Here is a 16,583-nt window from a genome sequence, read left to right as displayed (position 1 = left end):
ACATCTGGAACCTTAAAGTTCCTTTATATTACACGACCCCAGCAGAAAGCAAAATCAGGAGAAAGGGAACTCAGAAAGGAAGATGGATGCTCATTCTCATCTTCTTTTTCTCAATGAGCAGTGCAGAGCCTTCAGCTAAGAGTTTCTCAGTTGTGACAAAAGCAATTGTAGAAATAATGGCAGCACCTGCTCCTCGTCCCCTATCCCCAGGTATTTTAATGACTCTTCACCAAGAAACTATTTGCCATACAGCTGATTTAGTGAAAGAATCTGTGCACACCCCTCATTCCCTTCAGTGCCTACTCGCCTAGATGCCATCAACTATCACCAGCTAGGATTTAGGGCAGCCCAGCTGGTTTTATCCTGAAATGTTCAAGGTAGTGATTTACCACGTCTGATTCATCTGCCTCATCTGAGGGGGAAGTAATCATGAACAGAAAGATAGTGAGACACAAATATTCTTGATCACGATAGGTATTTCTGAATTTGGCATGGCATCACTCCTCATCTCTTTCTCAAGAACAGAGAAAGAGGCTGTGGGAAGTTTAATGTTATTTGAGTGTTGGCTTGTTGCAGAGCAGAACAGTCTAATGAAGTGACCTTTCTGCTCTTTTTTCCTACTTCTGTTTAAAGAAAAGGAATTTCTGCATAATTTTTCATTGCACAAATTATGTAAGTTACATAACTGACTTGTCACTGATGTCTATTTCATATGAAAAATCTCAAGTTCTGTGAAGTTCTGAATTTTGCTACTACTTAGCAAAAGAAGTCTGTCTAAATACTGAACACTGAATCAGAATACTTCATCTTCACTGAAACTAGTTGCCCTCAAACACTATTATTTTTCATTAATAGAGAACTGAGGATTAGGCTATTAGCTATTTAGTTTGCCCTAGATCTCATGGAAAACTTGTAAACTGATGAACAAACTGTTCCAATTGTTATATTCCCTGGACCAGAGAAGATTTTGATGATTAATTTCAAACTGGGTATGAAAAATACCACCAGATTTACAAAAGTGGTTTCCAAGATAGGCTTCACTAATTCTAACACTTTACCTTTCTTTGGTTGCCACAGAGACTATGGCTGAACTCCTGTCCAGTTCTGTCCTTCATTAAAGACAGTGTTAGTGATTGGGGTACCATTATGCAAGGATTTGCTGAGAATCGATTTTTCAGTTCACCATCAAAATAAATTGCTGTGTTCATTAATCTGCCCACTTTTAATCAGCAGCTCATGGCCCTTACCCAGAACATGAGACATCAAGTGCTTCAAACAGCACGTGAGAGCTGCTCTGATATAAATGGGCATTTGAGTAGGTTACACAAAATCAAGATTGGAGAACAAGGTGGTGGAGGAAGTTTCACTCTTAATCAGCCAGATGAGTGACACTGAGGCAAGATTCAGAAGATCCAAACCAGGGAATGTTTGGCTGTTTATACAAAGAACAAAGAACAAAGTAAGACGAGGAGACCAAGAGTAAGTACTGGCTCCCTCATTTTTGCATAGTAAGAACTGCAGGTTTAAAGGTATTAGTCTGGATAGACCAGGCTTAAAACAATGCAAATTCAACCTCATTTTTAATGGTTGTTTCTTATTTCATCTTCAAATGCTTCACACATATTACCAGTGTTTCAGTCTTTGATACCTAAATCGGGTATAAAAGAGACTATATTAAAAAAGCAACAATTTATCTCAGTTAATTTCCACAGATCACGGTTACTAATGTTTCTTAAATGAAGCATTAGAGAACTTTGCCTGGGGTATGTTATTTATAAATGTCTTTAGCCAATAAAGCTAGGATTGAGAAAGCTTTAAGTGTATAAATAGAAGTCGTAGTTGGAAGTCTTATTTTAGCATTAACATGTTTGAAATGAGATTATAGATAATATGCCGAGGAGTATAAACACAAAGCACTTCTGTCTGTGTGTGTATGTAAGAAAGCAGAGTTCCTCATGGGCTGTCCCAGCAGTGTAGCAGCAAAACACAGTTGGAACAGGGGCCTGAAAATGCCAGATGGACTCCAGAAAACTGATCTTAAAAAGGATTTTAGTAGCGTGTGGAGGAGGGGAAGTATCTAGTGGACAATAACAAAGATCACAGTGCTGCCAGGTTGTGAACACAGAATTAACCAGCTCAGGTAGCATAACTTCACCTGCCTAAAATCCAAATGTAGAATACAGCATGTGAGTGAGAGATGAGCAATAATTATATTCACTTAGAAAATGTAATACTGCAGTGATTCTTCATGTAGGGAAAACAACCTTTTCTACAGCCTCTTTCATGTTTCAGTTTGATGTCAATTGTTTTGAACAACAAAAGGGAAAGGAATAAAAATTTGGACTAAAGCCCATAACATTTAAAGAAATTTATGTGTAGGGAGGTACCAAAGACGCCATACAGGAAGGTTTTTTTAACAAAGCTGTAATGAAAGAACCAAAAAGTAGAAAAAAAGAGCATCTTTTGATTTTTTTCCACATTTCTTTACAACCTGATGGGATTTAGATGTCTGTATGACATATATATTATCTATCTCAATGACAAATCCCCCTTAATTCACATTCTATTTGGGTATTTGGTTTGGAAGAAGAACATAAAACATTACTGAGTGGTGATATGCAAAACATATAAACAAGTAATTAGGTATACGTTTGTACAAGCTGGAATGGTGATATATATTAAGTATCTGTGGATTACCATCTGTGTGTGTATTTACTACAAGCTTCCTGAACAGGGGGAATAATATTTTGTCCATTCTACAAACAGTCTACCATGATGTTTTTCTTAATGTAACCTTACAGGACCAAACTCAACTCTGAGACAATTCCAGTCTTTTCGAAAGAGTTACATCTGTTACACAAGGTCTGATTGTGACATACTCCTCCAAACTTTCCTTGCATTTTCCCCTTTGCCCTGTATTGCTTCCTCCATTACAGTAATGTGTGTATAATGTTTAGTTTGATCCTTGAGACAGTTTACCTCATCTGTTTAGGAAAAATAAAAGTACAAAAGTGGTAACAAAATCAAAGACTTTTTTTTTTTTTTCTAATTGTAGCAAGGAGACAAAATTTAATCAGATCTAAGTAAGGTAAAGCTTTAGGATGACTTGTTCTTTAGCTCTCTTTCTTCAGTCTCCTTCAGTGGGACATTCCCAATCAGATACAAGAAAGTAGCTTGCCTCCGGCTGCACTTCAGATTTACCTTTGCTTTACTCAGTTTGGTCACTTTCAGGTGTTTTGTGTGTACATTTATGGCACAGTAGATTGCATACAGCATTTTGGGGCATTATTTTAATCTACTGCCTGTATTCAATCTACATTTACTCACTATCTCCATCATCAAGTCTGGGTCTCACACACTTTAGGTTCAAAGGTTGCTTGAAGAAGACCCTTATGTGTTTCATTATGCAGCTTAAATGTGTGCTCATACCTTCTCTCTCCTGAACAATGTAAAGAATTCCCAGAATTTCTGTAGGCAAATGCACCTAATTTGCAAATAGTGGAAATGGCATGCTTTGCCTCCACTAGTGTCTAGGGACAGTGGAAGTTTTGGCTCCCAAAGTTCCTTTGCATATACAAAAAGATAATGACAGCCCCATTCTTTAAGACACAGGGCTATTTATAGTACTCCACTCATCTGGCTTCATCAGATCAAGGCATCCAGAAAGTCTGCTGTAGTAGCCAACTACTGGGAGGCAATACAAGGAGCACAGTGCAAAGTCTTGTGAAATTAGCCTTGAGTCCACATTTAATTTTTGGCTCTCAATTTGCTTGGAATGTTTCTTGTGCGTATGCTGGGATCATTACCCTTTCAGTTAGTAGTAAAACAAACAGGTTTCTATCAGGAATTTGTCTTTTTGTGCAACCAACAAATGAGCTTTTTCTTTTAAACAAGATTCTCCTTTCCCACAACTTTAGAGGCAAGATTCATCCCTCCACTGCTCCAAAAGGAGCAGTGTTTGGACACTCTGCTGCTCGAGATTTTTCCTTTGATATGCGTATATTCATAGTAATGCATTTAGCTTTATTTGTGGTCCTTCTCTATATGTTATATTTTTAATCAAGCCGTGTATTTCATTCCTACTAATAATATTTTCCCCTGTAATTGCATCAAACATGCCAATAGCAATTATATTTGATTCTTCTCCATTTTATATTTCTTCTACTAAATAAGAGTCCTCAGCTGTTTCTGTTAAGATCATTAGAGTGAAGAGCATGTAAGAACTGCCTACTCTACAGGCTGATCATTAACTCATTGTGAAGATATTCTCTCATGTTATAACATATTTTGACTTAGCATTTACAATTACATCACTTTTTCAACAAACACTGAAGTAAATACTACAAGCTCATGTTCCTCATTTTGTATGTTCCTCATTCGTGTTTATTTTGGGCTCCATGTGTCACAGTTATTTATTTCCCTAGGAATTTGTCTTCAATTTACAGTTATTTATTCTCTACAGTTTCTTGTCTTGCATTGACCCTCTAAACAGGCACACAAGCCCAACATACATAAAAAGATCTGCATTTCAAGGAACAGGATACATGGTGGTTCTTGTAATTATTTAACATTTCAAATTCTTTTAGTAGGAGAATACAATTAACCCTGTGTTCCCTAAATCTGTCTTTTTAACAAATGTATGTTCATCGAAACCCTTTTCAAACTCTGTGATTAAGGCTACAATTTATTTGGTATCTTCAGCATGGCCTCAGAGTCCTTTTCAAGCTTTAAGCTTTTATACTTTAATTAAGACAAAATGGCAGGGAAGACAACAGGCCTGGCCGAACAAGGAGCTTTTACTGGGACTTAGCAAAAAAAAAAGGAGAGTTTATCTCCTTTGGAGAAGGGTCAAGCATCTTGGAATGAGCACAGTTAAGTCATATAGAGAAAAAAAAAAATTAGGAAGGCAAAAGCCCGGGTGGAGCTCAATCTGGCTGTTGCCATAAAGGACAACAGAAAAGTTTTTTTATGGATAAAACAATTAACAAAAAAAGAGCCAGACAGAATTTCCATCCTTTATTGGATACATGGGGAAACATTACAACCAAGGATGAGGAAATGACTGAAATACTTAATGCCTTGTTTGCCTCCATCTTCATTAGTCAGACCAGCCACTCCCAGGTTATTTAGCCCCCTGAGCTGTAAGATGAGGACTGAGAGCAGCACAACCCCCCAGTAATCCAGGAGGAATCAGTCAGTGAGCTGCTTTGGCATCTGTATAGATAGAATTCCATGGAGATGGATGGGATTCACCCAAGAATATTGAGGCAGCTGTCAGAGAACTCACCAGGACTTTCTCCGTCATCTACCAACAGTCTTGGTTAACCAGGGAGGTCCCAGATGACTGGAGCCTTGCCAATGTGTTGCCCATCTACAACAAGGGCAGAAGAAGGATCTGGGAACCTACAGGCCTACCAGACTGACCTCGGTGACTGGAAAAATTACGGAGCAGTTCATACTGAGTGCACTCACATGGCAAGTGCAGGACAGCCAGGGGATCAGACAGCATGGGTTCAGAAAACGCTTGACCAACCTTGTCTCCTTCTATGACCAGGTGAGCTGCCTAGTGGACAAGGGGAAGGCTGTAGACATTGTCTACCTCTCTACCTGGACTTTAGTAAAGCCTTTGACACCATCTCTCACAGCATTTTCCTAGAGAAGATGGTGGCTCATGGCATAGACACATATATTTGCTGGGTTAAAAACTGGCTGGATGGCATGGCCCAGAGAGTTGGAAGTCAATAGAGTCAAATCCAGTTGATGACCAGTCACCAGTGGTGTTCCCTAGTGCTCAGTTTTGGGACTGGTCCTGTTTAATATCTTCATCATTTGTTGGTTCCATTCACTGATGGAGATCTTCAGAAACCACATGATGTTGCTGAGTCACAGAATCTCAGAAGAGTTAAGGTGGGAAGGGATCACACCTTTTCCACCCCCGCCTCCCTCATCCCTCCCAAAGCAGAGGCAACTGTAACAGGTTGTTCCAGACTGTGTCCAGTTGGCTTTTGAAATATGATGGCTCTACAATCTCTCTGGAAAGTTCCAGGCTTCAACTACCCTAAGAGTAAAAAAGATTTTATATTCAGGGGGAGTTCGCATATTTCATTTTGTCCCATTGTTTCTTGTCCTTTCTCTAGGTACCACTGATAAGACTCAAGCTACATATTCTTTACTAGTGCTCATCAGGTATTTATACACACTGATATGATCCCTCTAAGGCTTCTCTTCTCCAGGCTAAACAGTCTCTCAGCCTCTCCTTCAATGTTCCAGTCCCTTAATCATCTTTGTAGCCCTTCACTGCACTCAGCCCTGTATGTTGATGCCTCTGAGAAGCCTGGGACTCCACACAACGCTCCAGATGTGTTCTCAGTGGTGCTCAGTGGAGGGGAACAATCAGCCCTTTTGACCTTCTGACAATGCTCTTCTTAATGCATCCCAGGACACTGCTGGCCTTTTTGCTGCAGAAGCATTGTGGCTGGTTCATGGTCAATTTGTCCACCAGCATTCCCAGGTCCTTGTCTGAAAAGCTGCTTTTCAAGCAGTTGGGCCCCAGCATGTACTAGTGCATGGGTTTATTCTTTCCCAGGGACAAGACTTCACGTTTTCCTTTGCTGAATTCATGAGGTTCCTGTTGTCCCAGTTCTCCAGCATGCGAAGATCCCCTTGGTGAATCAACCACTCTCCTCAGTTTTGTGTTATCTGCCAACTCGCTGAACATGCACTCTGTTCAGTCATGCAGGTCATTAATGAAGCACATTAATGAACAGTACTGGCTCCAGTAATCAACCCAGGGCTACACTGCACTCTAATGACTGGCCTTGAGATGGACTTTGTTCCACAGATCACAACTCTTTCATGCCCAGCAGTTCAGTCAGTTTCAATGCACCACACTCTTCCCTTTATCTAGCCCATATTTTGTCAGTTTGCCTACAAGAAGGTTATGGGACACAATGTCAAAAGCTTTACTAAAGTCAAGACAAATCACATCCACTACTTCCTTTATCCACCAAGCCAGTCACCTCATCATGGAAGGCTTTCAAGACGATTAATCATGATTTCCCATGATCTTCTGATCACTGTCAATAACCTTCTAGTCCTTTATGTGTTTGGCAATGCTTCCCAGGGACTGAAGTGATGCTGACTTACCCGTAGCTCCCTGAATCCTCCAACTTGACCTTCCTGAAGACAGGAGTGACATTTGCTTTCTTCCAGTCCTCAGGAGCCTCTCCCAATTGTCATGACCTTTCTGAGATTATTGAGAGTGCCTTTGCAATGACATCCAGTCAGTGAGTCTTTGTATCAAGCCTGTTGGGCAGTCCTTTTTCTTCTCAGCTTCCAGCTTGGTCTGTAGTTTATTTGTTTTCTTCTCTTGATTCATTTCTTTGATTACTTTGTCACAACCATGAACTGTAGTAAAGGGCAAAAGTTTAGTATTCCGTATCATGTACTTCACTGCTAAGTGCTCAGTCATTCCTCCTGACACTGATTAATAAAGATACACTTAATTCACTGACTGCCTTCATTCCCATACTTGATGCAAGCATAAAGTAATATTAATATGATATTGTTTGCCAGGAGTGTTATTTATGGCAATAGTAATTTGACAATAATTTAGGATATGAGTGGTGAGGGTGTGTGAGCTTTCTGTTTAATCAGGAACTTCTGGGATCTGAGTGTTACTTTGGCCAGCTATAAAATAATCATTGCTTTGGCATGATAGCATCACTGCAGTATCTTATGCCTTGAGGTTTTTATTACAAGTATTTATACACAGCAGCATGAAGTTTTATTTCAAAAGGTTTCAAAGCCTGGATTTACTGTGACCCTGACTAATGTTGTGCGTCATATTCAAGGGTGCTGCTAAAAAATTGGAATGTTTTAGGCAAAAAGAAATGCTGATCAAAAATGAAATGCAGCTAAGTACAGGCTAAATGCATGCTAGCATTGGTGGACACAAGCTTTGCAGATATTATGCCCTGCCAGAGTACACGTAAATCAGTTTTGCTGCAACTTTCATAATAAAGTAAGTAATTACTAACACTCATAATTCTTCCAGCAGTCAAAATCTCAAAAGGTCATCATTTTATGTTTTGCTGTCTCAGAGACCATTATTTGATGCTTTGCTCTCTCAGTGACTTCAAGATACAAATACCTGATCTGTTCAATGCAGAGAGTTAATGAGGAAAATGTAACAAAATATCAGTTTGAAGTTACACAGCTTTGACACACCAACAAGGTACCACAGTGTAATGAATTTTTATGCATCAGTACCTGTGAGTTAATCATCCATACACACATTCTTTCTCTCCTGCAAATAGGATACTATCATAGGTAGTTTTCCTCTCAAATAAAGTACAGGCTACTTCACTTTTACTCGAGCTAAGAGAATGCATGCAGAGAATTCAACATGACATTTTACTATCTCCCAATAATTTGTCCATATTTTTTAACATTCTGCAGAGCACTAGCCAGCAGGTTTCACCCAGGAATCTCTAGAGTGATCTCAACAAATTCTTGATCTAGACTACATATCCCACTATAAAGCACAGCACTTAAAAAATTGAATTGAAACCCTTCTTAACGTGGCACTGGTTGTCCATTAAAAACTTCTGCATTTTGCTGAACTGGACCTCAAAACAGCAGGGAATGAAGGATGACAGTTTTCTTCATAAGGTTTTTCAAAGGTTGGTTCACTTAATTTCTACTCTGAGTGCTTCTGGTATTATCTTCCATGTACAATCCATCCTCTTTCTCTTCTCCTTTATTTGTGCTGGAATTGCCATAATCAGACAGATCAAAAATCCATCTAGCCCTGTGACAGAAGGTCAGAATGGTTGCTTGGTGAGACTGTTTCACCAGAAACGTATCACGTGTAGGGCAACCTTACACAGGAATATTCTCACATATCTCCATGTAGATCCTGTATCAGAGACTTCTTTGGGGCTACTCTACTGAAAATCACAATGGACCTATCCTTCTTCAGTTTGTCCAATCTCTCTTATTTAACTCCCTCACCCTCCCTGCCAAATACTGATTTCTTGTTACAGCTGATGAAGAAAGCTCAGCAGCTGTGAAACTGGCACGATTACCATGCAACCCAGTAAGTTAGTTGGACAGCACTCCCATAAACAGGGAGTGAATGGGTGCTCTATCCTCACCCTGCTCCAGCCCTTGGGACAAGGCTGACAGTCACTCCAATGCAAATATGAGAACAATAGGTCACAGATTAGGTTTTTTACAGAGCAGAATTTTAGCGCTTTTGGTGCTGAGAATAGATGCTGCCTCTAATTTATGGACAAGCAAAATGAAAAGGGCAATAGGAACTAGCTTTTCAACAGACTAACTGGAAGGAGCACGTAAGGGCCCCTTTGGGGAGTGGTAACTAAGTAACTAACTAAATAGGTTGCAATTCAAGAAGATGAGAGAGATGGAGAAGGTCCCCAGGGTGCTGGGAGACTGATTATGGATGCATACATATGAGAGGAGTAGAAACCCAGAAGAAAGCAAGAGATGTCAAGGGCATACATATGTGAGCAAGACATTCAGGGCTGTTTGGAGCAAAATTTCTGGAAAGCCAGGCAGATTTTGATTACTGAACAAAGAATCTGCCTCATAGTAATTATTTTGACTGTTTCCTAGAAAACGGGATGCTCCATATATACTTGTAAATTTCCAGGATTGTCACTATTGAGCTGTTCCCCATTTCTCTTCCTATTGCAGAGAGGCTCTAAATATTGGCTGACCACTCCTACCAAAGGCAATCAATCCCTTCTTTATGTGCAAAACTGAGGAATTCCAAACTTTATAGAACTATGATCACAGCACAATGATTACAGCACAATAAAAAATATTTTTGTCATGAGATACCAAAGACTAATGTGATAGATCAGATTTATATGGAGATGTTAAACCCTGAAGGTTCACTGTTTGTGCTTTATTAGAAAATGAACTATGATTCAGTCTTTCCAGGGCACCTTTTAAAAAACTATGAAACAAATGCACTGATAAAGTGAGAAAGTATAATGATAATATGACTTTATATTAACAGTTTCAACTGTGATATAATAACTTCCTTTACTAGTAATTTAAAACCATGCCTTTTTAAAAAGTGTCATGCTAACTACTTTCAGGAAAAGTTGGCCCCAGTCTGGGCATTTCACTCAAAAGGGTTTACTCTGTCTGAAAAATGACTGATAATCTGATTAGGTTTTCCCACCAACCAAAATTTTCTTTGGGAAGTGACAATTGTGCCCAAGACAGACATGGGAAAGTACTCACTCTCCAGATTAAAAATGGATGGCTGAAAGCCCACCTTGCCTACCCTCTGTCTTTCAAGGAGGTAGTGTCATATTTATGTTTATCTCGGTAAAAGCAGATGTGGAGATGCCAAAAATCTTTAGTTTCAAGTGCCTTGTGTTACACTAAGTGTAGGGTTCTACTACCTGAACAGAATAGTATTATTTGAAAAGAAGTTGTCTGCCCCCCTACACCCCCACTACTTCTACTAAGATGCAGTTTCAAAATAACACTACTCCAACAGTCAGAAGCCTGTTTCTAAATTCACAGCTTAAATCTAATTATGGTCACTTCACAGCTATTTGTTATTCTGCCAGCATTGTCCCTTAGCTGAACAAGCTCTTTTATCCCTCTCGTGTTTTTCTCCCCTGTTTTTATATATAAGTCCATAGTGGCTACTAAGGGTGGTAAAACAACAGTACTAGGGTAGAAGCCATCAGTGCCTGTATTTCTCATCAATATTAGAATTTTACTTTAATGGTCATGACACAAGCAGCATTAAATATGTTGATGTCAAATACTTAGGAAGCACCAAAAATCCAAATCAGGACTGGAATATCATATAGATGTATAATTGTAAGCAGTGAAAAAATACTCATCAAATGAAATGCAACAGCTTAAAATGCAAGATGTTGTGTTTAAACAGTAACAGCAGAAACTTTTACTCTGAGAACTTTTGCTCTTTGTAGTTGTGGTTGGAAATAACTTTTTGCACATATTGATCACACATGAAGCAATAGGCAAAGGGAATCCAGAACACACTGGGAAAGGCACTGCAGAGTTACCATCTCTGCCACCCCACAGCAACACACAAATGCTCCAGATTTGAAGGGAATGCTTAGAAGGACTGGGAGATAAGTTAATGAAGAACCCATTTTCTGAGACATTTATTTGTTTAGCCTCAATCTGTGTTTTATTTTGTAATTCCCCGTGCAGTTACAGCAAAGTATTAAATACTTTAAATCTTCTGAAAACTGAATGGGAGGACAGTGGATGAAGATGTGGTGATTTCATCTTAGTTCTTCTAACCAATTTTCTTCTTCCCCTGCACTTTTGCCAAGTGTTGAAATTAACATGAATATCCATGGCAGTTTTCCCTGCTGTGCAAGCAAACCTATCTTGTGCTCCATATTGCTGCAGCCAGGCTGCTTCCAAGATGTGAAGTAATCATGTGCAGCTACACCACATTTTAAACAGTGCTGTAAATATGAGAACAGCTTAAAGTGTTTATTTTAGAACTCCTCTAAGTCAGGAAGAAGATCAGCACTCCCAACATGAAGTGGAGGCCATTTTCAGAGATTCCTCTTCTCATAAAAAATTCTCAGTGGCTGTGACTGAACCAGTGTAACCAAAATTTTCCTCCAAAAGCAGCCTTTAGAATCTGTTTTAATTTTGTTGGTTACAGACACCACTGCCTTTCTTCTGAAAGGATCAGAGATTTCCCTATGTGCTTGTGGTGATGTAGGCTAACCTCATCTGTACTGGGGGAAGCGTGGCCAGCAAGTCAAATTAGCTGGGTTTTGTCCTTAGTTTTGTACTTATGAGACCCCATCTGATGTACTGTGTTCATTTTAGGGTTTCCCTGTAAAATAAGGATGTGCACATACCAGAATGAACTCATTGGAAGGCCACCAAGATGAGTAAGAGGCTGGGACACATTGCATGCAAAGAGGTGATAGAGCCCTGCTTGTTCAGCCTGTACACACAAAGCTAAATGGGGGCTCTTCTGCTAATATAAGATAACAAGGACAGCTTCTTCTTGGTACACAGTGAAAAGGTAGGAGGCAATGGTCCTAAGTGGCAATAACAGGAATTTTGATTGAATCTTAGAAAAAATGCTTTCACTGGGAGATTGGTGAAACACTGAAACAGGTTGTAGAATTTTCATCTTTGAAGCTATTTAAAACTTGCCTGGAGAAGACCCTGAGAAACCTGATCTAAACTCCAGGTTAGAGTCAACTTCAAAGTTGGCCCTTCTTTGAGAAGAGTTCAGACCAGATATCACCCAGAGGTCACTTCCAATTCAAAATAGACTTGGTTTCAGCACAACCTGAGTTTGCAATTTTACCTTGTCTTTTTAATCTTTTGGAAATGTATGAAAGAGTCTACCAGTGTTATTTGTTCTAAAAGAAGATGAAGAGATTTTCACTGCCAGCATCTTTCCTCTTGGGAGACATTTGGTTTGTTTCCAGGCCTACTCTTGTGACTCTTGCGTGTTAAAAAGGAAACTTCACTCATTTTGACCTGCTTCTCCCTGGTGTTAGATTTAACTCTCTGCCTTTTCCTTTCAATATCTAGGTCACTCTGTAAGATGCCATCTGAGGATGACAGAGGATGCCAAGTTGCCTCCACTGAAGAAACAACTCTACACTCTTTTCACAAATAGAACAAATACTGGGCTGTATTAGCAGGTGAGTGGTTAGAAGATCAAAGCAAGTTATTACCCTTTAGTTGGTGTCAGTAAGGCTGTCTCTGGAACATAGTGTCCTGCTTCACTCACACAATGGATCAGAAGGAATGCTGAGAAACTTGAAAGTTGAGAGCCCAAAAAAGTGGTATGAAGACAGAAAGCAGCCATGGGCATATCTCCTCACATTTGTGGGGAGAAATGTATTTGGTTTGGTGAAGAAGAAAATAAGGTGCAAGCTAATACTGGCCTGCCACTATCTGAATGGGAAACCCAGAGGTGACAAACTTTTTGTGGTAGTTGCAGATAGTTTTGTAAGGGGCAGTAGCAGCAATCTGCAGTGTGAGAAGTTCCAGCTGGACATTACAAAGTCTGGTAAGAGCATGGTGCAGCACTGGGGGAGAGAGTCTGACTCCATCCTTGAAGTTCTTCAAGACTTGGCTAGATAAAACCATTGCTGACCTGATCAGCTCTTGAAAAGTCCTCCTTCAATTAAGCAGGTGGACTGGGTGATTTTCAGAGATCTCTTCAACCATCACAGTTATATTTCCTATATTTATTACACTGTTATCTCTCCTGCTATGTTCCCTGGCTAGCTGCATTTCCCCTCTTTTCTAGAGCAGTAACTCCTGTTCTTTCCAGAAAACAAGTCTATTTCTGTCTGTTCTTTTCTTGTCCGTTTCAAGGATTTAGACATTTTCCAGATCTGCTCCTCCTCCACTAGATCTCTTCTTCCATTTTGACCTGCTGACATATGTTTTTTTGGGTCATCCAAGTCATTCAAGCATCTCTTCTCTACGTCATCTCATTTAATAGGTGTCTATGAATTCCAAATGCCCTCACTGCCTCCTCTCTCCCTTCCTTTGCCCTCTATTTTCATATCTCTCTTTCACCAATCCTCCAGCTGCAGCACTAATCCTCAGATCTTTTCTCCTGTCTGGCAACACTTCATCAGAAGGTAATTCCCATCAGGTACCTATTCGAGATTAGAAAATACCCTGCAGCTTCTGCATCAAGTCCTTTTCATGCCTGTTCCATTTTTTAGTCAGATTTTATGCATTAAAGAAACTGTATTTTGCTGTCCCTTCCCTGTTTTTAATAGACTGTGGACATTTTTTTTGCATGTCATATGGAGCCAACAACAATCTGTGCAGACATTAAAATACATAGTAACTTATGAAGACTATCAAGTTTGAGAAATATGATTTTGCTTGACCTTTTTAAAGACATGTGGTGTTTAAATTAGTTCTGTGAGCATAAGATCAATTCAGATCAAATTTCCCTAAATTTGAAGAGAAAATTGTGCTTCCTTCATCTCACCCTATAAAAACATTTTTTTAAATGCTCTTTATTTCTTCACTTTTATAGTCCCTGGACTTTCCTCAACATTGGTTACTTCCATTGTTCAGTGTCAGCAGTTAACTGTCCATCAGCTGTGATTAAAAGCAGAAAGCCTCAGCTGGCTCAGCTGCACGCTGTCTGTGTTACACAGCTCCCCTGGAGAAAACCATAAACTACAAACTGCAGCAAACCACAGATCCCACAGACTCTAACCAAGCCAACCGAGTAACTCTACCACCAACCATTGAAACCTTTTCTTTGACTGGAAACTAAGTGGGAAATGGAGAGAACATGCCACAGCTTTTAGTATTTAGTTGAAGTTCCCTAAATTGTGGAGGTTTAATGTGACCAGGTAGCTAGGACTGGTATCGCTGGTTTGAGATGTGACAGCAGGTGAGTAAGTGATGCAACTTTCTAGTGCTGTGAACGTGTCAGTGCATCATGATTTTCATGGTATTTGGTGATTTTCTTTTATACACCAGTTCCTAGAGACATAAGACAAGAAGAAAACACCAAGCTTTGCAGATTTCACACACCAAGGACACTTGTATAAACAAATCTACCTCGGTTGAGTCACTCCCACTGCTAAAGATCTGTCTATTGAACTGCTCTGCTCATTAAAATTGGTAATAATAATATTTGATTTATGCACAGTAGGTTTATATACATACATATACTTATAACAAAATAAAAGACAAAAGGTTCATGCATCACACTGTCCCAGCCTATATTTCTGAGCTCTTATTTTTGGAACAGGGGGCTTGGAAATAATTCAGATCTAGATAAAACATCTAAAAATTGAGTAACCCATCCATCATTCCTAATTTTGTTGGCTACACAATTTTATGTCTCCTTTCACTAACTTTATTTTAATAGTCTCAAAATATTTTGGAATAGCACTAGAATATCATGTCACAACATGGACACTATTATTTTAGAAGGAGGAAGGACTTAAATGAATTACTTATGATGAAATAGAGCAGAAGGAAGAGTTTTAGTAACATTTTCTCAGTTGGTGGTAGGATATAGCATAACTGCATATTTCTGTGCCATATATAACGTGTTTACCTTCAGTTTTCTCTTATAAAATCACTTTTTTTTGAGTTTTTGAAAAGCTTATGTTAAGTCATATTTACTCATCCTTTCCGTGTATCAGTAAATGGAGCCCTGCACAAGCAATGACACCACCTCACCTAATGCTGCAGATCTTCCCTGAATGCTGGAAACTAAAAGGCTTGTTAAGAACACACTGTAATAAAAGCTGACATTTTCTTCCTGTTCTGACTTCTTTATGTTGCTTTGCAGGAGTTTTATGTGCTAATGTTCTGTAAATCTTAAGTCTTTGAAATATGCAAACATAATTTCATCACAAAAAGATACAACAATATCCTATAATATACCAATCTTTAGTTATCCTCTTAGGGTCTTGGTGCTTTATCATCCTGATTTGGAAAAACTTACATAAAAATACAATGAAGGGCATTAGGGCTGTGACAGAAGCTTTTGTCTGACCTTTTGTGGGCTCAGGGGATTTAAATTACTTCTGTAAGTAAAGAGCAATTCAGATAAAGATACTTGAATGAACAAATAACTTGAAGAAAAAGGGAACAATTTTGTTCAGGTTAAAGCAAGCATTCTTTAAGCTTGCTTTATGATGAGTTGATTTTCTTTTCCAAGAGAAAATATTATCGGGGAGTAAAAACCCCACGTTTGTTGCTCTCATGAAAGATCTGCAATCAAAGGACTGTAAGAAAAAGGAAAAGAAGTGAAATTAAAGGTAAAGGCAAGTCAGATATTTTTCATGTGTTAGGTGCTTATAAGTTTTAAAATTTCCTGGGGACTGTATGTTCCTTCTTAGCTAATTTAACCTAGGACACCACAAGCAAATATTGTGAACATCAGAAAGTGGGAATTATGAGATTTAAGGATGTGATAATTGACAAATTAAGATAATGCAAATAGGCAATCTCTGTTCATACCCAGTCATCAAGTTAATATGGAACATCATTATATTTTCACTCAATTCCTATACAGCAAGTGCAGTTAATTGCACAAAAGAAGTAAGCAATATTTTGCAAAACCTGAAAGTCTATTTTCCAGGGATTCTCTGCCAGCCTAGTATCATTATATAACCAAATCATACTTTTTAGCTACAGGTACTAACAACAGCTATAGATAATATGCCCCATATTAAACTCTTCTAATTATAGTTTTAAAGTTATATCATCTTCTGAATATGTAACTGATATCAAAGGCAATAAAAGGTGTTGGAGAGAGAAGACTTTGCACCGAGGACTTCATCTGTTTATTAAGAACAACACAAAGCACTTTAAATGTAGTAATCTACTCCTAAATGTGCCCCAAAGTTTACAAAACAAATTCTAAAACCTATAGGCATCCACAAGATCCTGTGAGTTACTATGAGTCATTAAAAGGTTGGCTTCACTAACAAGGTAAATGCTACAAGATCAGAAATCCAGAGACAAATTATAAATATACATATTTCAAGAGTTAAAAGGCTCGCTAAACCAGGTATTTG

General features: G+C 38.9%; 2 long non-coding RNA genes across 2 annotated transcripts; one reads left to right on the top strand and one right to left on the bottom strand.

The window, feature by feature from the left end:
• Window positions 1-1,293: 1,293 nt before the first annotated feature.
• On the top strand, window positions 1,294-14,584 carry LOC139793008 (uncharacterized). Its single transcript, XR_011724459.1, has 3 exons — window positions 1,294-1,479; window positions 12,595-12,707; window positions 14,072-14,584. It is a non-coding gene; the product is annotated as an uncharacterized lncRNA (long non-coding RNA).
• LOC139793009 (uncharacterized) lies at window positions 1,319-8,161 on the bottom strand. The gene is made up of 3 exons (XR_011724460.1): window positions 7,147-8,161; window positions 1,574-1,648; window positions 1,319-1,432 (listed from the first exon to the last, which is right to left on the bottom strand). It is a non-coding gene; the product is annotated as an uncharacterized lncRNA (long non-coding RNA).
• Window positions 14,585-16,583: the final 1,999 nt, after the last annotated feature.

Source organism: Heliangelus exortis, chromosome 2 (assembly GCF_036169615.1).
Source record: "Heliangelus exortis chromosome 2, bHelExo1.hap1, whole genome shotgun sequence".
NCBI lineage: Eukaryota > Metazoa > Chordata > Aves > Apodiformes > Trochilidae > Heliangelus > Heliangelus exortis.
The sequence above is the reverse complement of the archived record's forward strand: the minus strand, read 5'-3'. Positions and strand labels throughout refer to the sequence as shown.